Genomic DNA, 6,000 nt, shown 5'->3' with positions numbered 1-6,000 from the left:
GTCTATCTCTCTCGTTTGCTCATACTTGCTACATGGCCTACATGGAGATGATGGCACCTGACGCTCAACGCTGGTCTTTGCACGCATGTTTGCGTCGGAGCCGCATGTGCATCTGCGTTTCTTTTTGCCACTTTAACACCCCGACCAGTAAAACTGCAAAGAGATTGTTTAAAGATGACAAGAACAATCAAACGTGATGCTCCTCTCCCCGGAGGGAACTGTTTATTTGTTTTTCTTTACAAGCAGCACTTTTAAAGCTTCATTCAAAGGGTGAGAAAATTGCTTTTGATTTCGCCAAACTTAAAAAAAATAGACTGCACGTGTAGATGCTTTGATGAGCTGGCAGGTGCATGGGAAAGCGCGGCCCCCTGCACAAGACAAAACCACCGACAAGGGTTGCATATGGGGGAGGAAGGAGTAGTCGACAAGAAAGAAGTAAAAGCGGGGAAAGCAGCTTAGCGTGGCAGGAGGGAGGCCTGAGAAAGAAGGGGATGGCGGGAGGAAAGAAAGTTGAATAGCAAGAGGGGGGCAGTGGCGAGGGAACGGCTGAATGAACGTGTTGTGGATCTATTGTGGCCGGCTTGTGAATAGGGTGTTAGAAAGCTAAGTGGTAGCCAGTGATTTACAGCGCCAAGGCCAGTGCAGGTGAAGTGGGCAAATAATAGCCTTTCATAAGCGACACTCAGCAACAAGAAAAAACACATACTACTGAAGGAAGTGAAGTGCTTCACTATGTGCTCACAGTCCGCTGAGCCTTCAGAACAGAAGAACCCACAAGAAGATCTGCTACCGTTTGGAACTTCCTGCAAAAAGAAACAAACCGTTGGTATACAAGGTAACAGCTGTTGGATGGATCATAAATGATCATGTACGATCAAGCAAAACAGCAGCAGCGGATGACACAAACGTAAACATTGTTAAGAAATCCGAGAGCATCTTAGTGAGACACAACTTTCAAACGGTATAAGTAAGGCCATCCAAATGTACTATTTGCAGAAGACTTCATAAAAAATATATATATGAAGATACATTCAATAGCAGGGGAAGCAGAAAGGCTAAGCTAAAATTTGCCATGATCCCCAACCTTCAAGCTCATCTGTAAAACAGAAGAAGTCATTGTTAGGGCTTGGGTTGTTCTCTGATTAGTTTAGTTGTCTTCAATCATCATGTACGACCACAGGAATGGAGACCGACTCTTTGGCGTTGTTACGAACAAATGTTTATAGTAAAAAAAAACTGATTTTCCAGCATTGGTGGCACGGTGGTTCGAACATCTGCTTCAAAGTCAGGAGATGAGTGTTTTACTGCGATAAGCTCCAGCTCACCCGTGAACCTGAACAGGGTGAACAGTTTACAATGGATGGATGAATTTTCCAGCATAGTTTGATCCAAGATAGTCGAGGTAGCTGAGGTCATTGAACAGTACTTGTTCTTTTTCAGTCCGGTGTCGGGTGCAATTTTCAACTGATCTTCAAACACAGTTGAATAACTGTGGGGTTTTTTTTTTCCTCCAGAAGCAAAAGCTGTTAGGTTTAACGGGATATCTGTTACAAGATGGCAGAGCTTGCTGAGATCAAAGGTAAAAAACTCTGTTCATTTTTAGATTTTCTTGCTCAAATGGTCACAATTTCAAATGTTTAAGGATCATTGTATGATTTCAAAGCAAGTATATAGATTTTAAGGAATGTCTGGATGATTGAGGTAGTCCTATTAAGATCCAAGTGTTCCCATTTCTTTACAGATTACATTTCTCAGTTTTTCTTTCATAATGCAACATGTGGTAACTTTTAGCACCAGTGTTTACTCTTAATCTGTTATGTCATAATAAAATGAGTTTACAGTCAAATCTGAATTAGGTTGTGGTGGAGTTTCTCAGTGCCATGCTTACAGTCGAAAAGAAATCTCGATCATGTTCGGAGTTTGCCGCACATGGAATAGACAGCCTCTCTGTTTGTAGTCCATTTGCCCTGTTATCAGTATTTTTTTTTTCTTCTACACATTATTAACCTGTTTAAAGTGATGGAAATAAACACAGGAAGGTGGGTATTTAGACTTCTTTTGCACAAAACAACAAATTTGGTACTTTTTTATTTATTTGCAGAACAACCTTAAATTGGATCGATCCAATTTTTAACCCAGCAATTTTAAGGGTGCATCATTTGTGGCATTAAAGAACCACTGCAGATACAAGGCAATGAGCAACAAAAACGTCCTGCCCTTTCTTCCAATACCTGTCTACCCGGGCTGTGTGCGGAATGCAGAGATTTTCTTCAACACAGCTCCCCACCATGGGGACCTTGAGCAAATATCCACGGTATTAGAACAACAAGCCCTGTGACGAATGGGAGAAAATAGAGGAGGCGCACATTGTTTATGTGTGTACATGTGTGTGTGAGACCAGTGAGTATGCGTTTGCCATTCTGATTTGTTGGGAAAGGAAAGGCTTTCAGTCGACCAATATCCTGCCTCCCATTCCACTGCAGGATTGCGATAAGAGCCGACACACACCTACACATTTGCTGCGCAATCATCCGCCCCATCTGATTCTGCTCTGCACTTATGTAAAGAGATTTTGCTTTGGAAGTTTGCAGGACGGGTCATCGAGAAATGCTGTAAAACAGCACGAGGCGCCGGGGTAACCAGGGTTAGCCTCCCCGAAATCAACTTCTAGAAAGCCCAAAGACCTGAGCCTCCCCCCTAATGACCCCCCATCCCTTTCAACCCCTCCCACTCCTCTGCCCTTCCCGCCCCAGAGCGTACCCACTTCTGACAGAGCAGTTAATCATAGACACTCTCTGTAGGTCTCATCCCAGTGTGAGGCGCGCACGCACGTTTCCAGATGTACACTTTCATTTTCAACATGACAAAGGAGCTTTCAATCAACACCTCTTATTTTGCACTCATCACGTCAAACTGCAATCTGTAACTTCTACTCACCCTCGTTGAAAAGCATACTGTCAGTCAAGAGTATGTTCAAATGTGCAGATGTGCATTTATTGAAAAAAAGACAATTAAGCAAATCAATCAAACAATTAAATGCATGTATTTATATTGTATACTTATATAGTATTCAACACAAATATATTCCTTTCTAAAAATCTTAATTTCACTCACTGACAGTGAATAAAGGCAACAACATTTTGATGATAAAATGTCCCTCTTTCTGACACACGCTTGTGGAAATGTGGGTGTGAGTGACTTTTACAAGTCAACAATTTCTAAGTGGGAAAATTGCAACTGTTCTCTGTATATTTCAAATTTCCTAGTAAAGATCATTTGATTGCCTTTGCATGATTGTTTCCATGAGGCGCCACGCTCATGTGCCCTTTTCACAAACACGCACGCACACACCGTCTCTCTCTTTTTCTGTCAACGGCAAACACACTAAGTTCAACACTGCGTGACTGCCCATGTGATGTTCATCCTTGGCCGCCATTTCATTAGACAGGAGCCCGGCGAGCTATTCTGGGAGAGAACGGCACGTCTTTGTTGGTTGCTGAGCCGGGGAGACGTCTCCAATAGCAACTGAGACCTATAAGGCCTCCCAGTGTGGCGTCCGGCTCGCCTACTTATGCCCCGGTCCACATCGGTGCGGAATAGCTTGATCCTCTCGCGTATGCACGTCGTTCAAATGTGTGTTTCAGGATGCATGTTTGGACACGAAATTGGACGTGATGTTTTATCAGCAGCGGGTCAATGGAAGCAGGGATGAACATGTTAGTGTCAGCTGCAGCCCGGTGGGAGATGAGCTGATGAGGGGAGTGAGCGAGTGATGCCACAGTTATTGATCCTGCCTGGTAATTACGGCACGATTTATTACCAGGGAAAGAGCGGCGGAGGGGTCGAATAGAGGCAAAGATGGAAGCTATCATATTCAGTTTGGTCTTGTAAGTCAGGTCTTTTGGCGAGCGTGAACAAGGTCAGAGTGAGACAGGAATGGATCACTTTACTCATCCCTCCCTTGAGTGTGATGTGATCGCTGTTGTGCTTCCTGAAATCCTTTCTCTCAACAGTAGCCTTCCTTGGATGCATTCATCTGACGCACGCTCGCTGTGGCTTCACCTGTAATCAGTGTTGTGATCGTGTGCGGATGTGAAAGAAAGGTGCTTGTCTCTGTGTTTTTGTGGCTTGTCGAAGTGTGGGAGAGTGGTGTTTGCAGTCACGTGTGGGCGTGCTGCATGATCCTTGTGGGCATGTGCGTGCATGTGGTTTTTTTGTGTCTGTCACAAAAGACTGAGAGAATATTGTGAAAGTTTTTCTTTTGGGGTTAGCCACTCGATGTAGTTCAATGAGTGGCACACGTACTTTATCCCATTACTGTTGTTGACATTGAGTATGATCCTTTGTAGTGTTTCACTCGTGTTTCGGACTAAAACGATGAATTCATTGTGGTTATTCTGTTATAGGCTGGCAGCCAGTCTAGCATGCACTCGCCCGCCAAATAATTTTTAAAAGCCTGTTATAAGAATATCATTTAATCATATGCATTTGGCCACATTTCCATCCATCCATCCATTACCTGAAACGCTTATCGTCTCGCTGGAGCCAATCCTAAGTGACTTTGGGCAGTAGTCAGGGGACACCCTGAACTGGTTGCCAGCCAATAGCAGGGCACATAGAGACACTCACAAAAACGTGGCGAACATGCAAAGTCCACAACGCAAGGCCTGCAGAGAAAATTCAAATGGTGCCGGCGTCCTTCTATCAATATATCTGTATACTTTTATATTTCAGTTTACAGAAGAGAAAGTGGTTTGAATAAATCGATACTAAGTGAATTTTACTCATGCCATAATCTAATTGTTGTTGCATATCGCTATTGTAATGCTAAAACTGGCAATGTGCCATTACTGGGGTTGTTATTCGAGACAGCGTAGATATCTCTCTTTAAATGTGCACGTGTATTTTCTTATCAGTCGTTGGGCTTCGTATTGATTGGTCAAAAGAAACCTGCTCTAATGTGCACAAGGCGGGAGGTCAGGGCAGCTTTCACTTAGCCTCCGAGCTCTTCGGAGAACATCTATCTGTCAACATTTCCAGGCACGGCAAGGTCGATCTCACAAACACACACACACATGCGCAAGCAGCACAGTCAATCATTAAAATAGCAACAGCTATAAGCAGAATGTTTTTCAATTTACGCATTTACAGGAGGCGATGAGCTTCTGCTTCTCTCAGAGTTGAGATGTGTAGCATCGGTATGAGGGTTAGTGTTGCTGCTCGCAATTGAAAGAATGAGGCGTGGAAAAAAAAAAAGTTCTGTCTGGAAGGGATCCTTACAACTATGATGTGATGATTCTGTGTTTTTGCTGGGGGTTTTTTTATACTGAAGTCCAATTGAATCAAAACAAAACACACACAGACGCCCGAAACTCTTAGCCGGGAAAGAGATGAGAAGGCGAGGCGATTCAGTCACTCTTCTTCTCTTGTCTCTCACTTCACCAAAGCCTCTGATGAGGACAGCAAGCATCTGTGGCCCTCCTCGGTTTAAAAGTCTGAAAGCTCCTGTTGAATGTGGCAGCTAAGACATTTTCCACACATCTTTTGTTGTCAGACAGTAAGTGTGTGTGTCATTGCCTCAACTTGGCACTGTTTTTGTGCTTTTCTTTTGCACTGGCTTTAGAAGTGTGCATGTTTGCATTTTCTTTCTCAACAGTAAGACTGTTTATGGGCGTGCATATCTCTGTACTCAGATGGAACTATTTTTGACACAAACTACTATTTCTTGCTGTGAGATATTTTTCTCTTTCAAAATAGGAATGTAACATGAGGCGTCTTAGCTGGAGCAAAACAGCAATTCTGTACAAGTCAAACTTTTAAGACCAAACTTCCTTAAACTTTAAGGAATTCATTGGCAAAGTTATTGTTAAGCTTATTTTTCCAAGATTCATAAAACAAGTCGAGGCAAGTTTTGTTTAGCTTGTCCAGAACTCCTCAATTAAACTGTTGTCATTTGTGGACATTGATGTATAACTATAACTAAAAAAAAAGAAAAAAAAA

This window comes from Syngnathus leptorhynchus, chromosome 5, assembly GCF_054491065.1.
Source record: "Syngnathus leptorhynchus isolate UIUO chromosome 5, UIUO_Slep, whole genome shotgun sequence".
Taxonomy (NCBI): Eukaryota; Metazoa; Chordata; class Actinopteri; order Syngnathiformes; family Syngnathidae; genus Syngnathus; species Syngnathus leptorhynchus.
The sequence above is the reverse complement of the archived record's forward strand: the minus strand, read 5'-3'. Positions refer to the sequence as shown.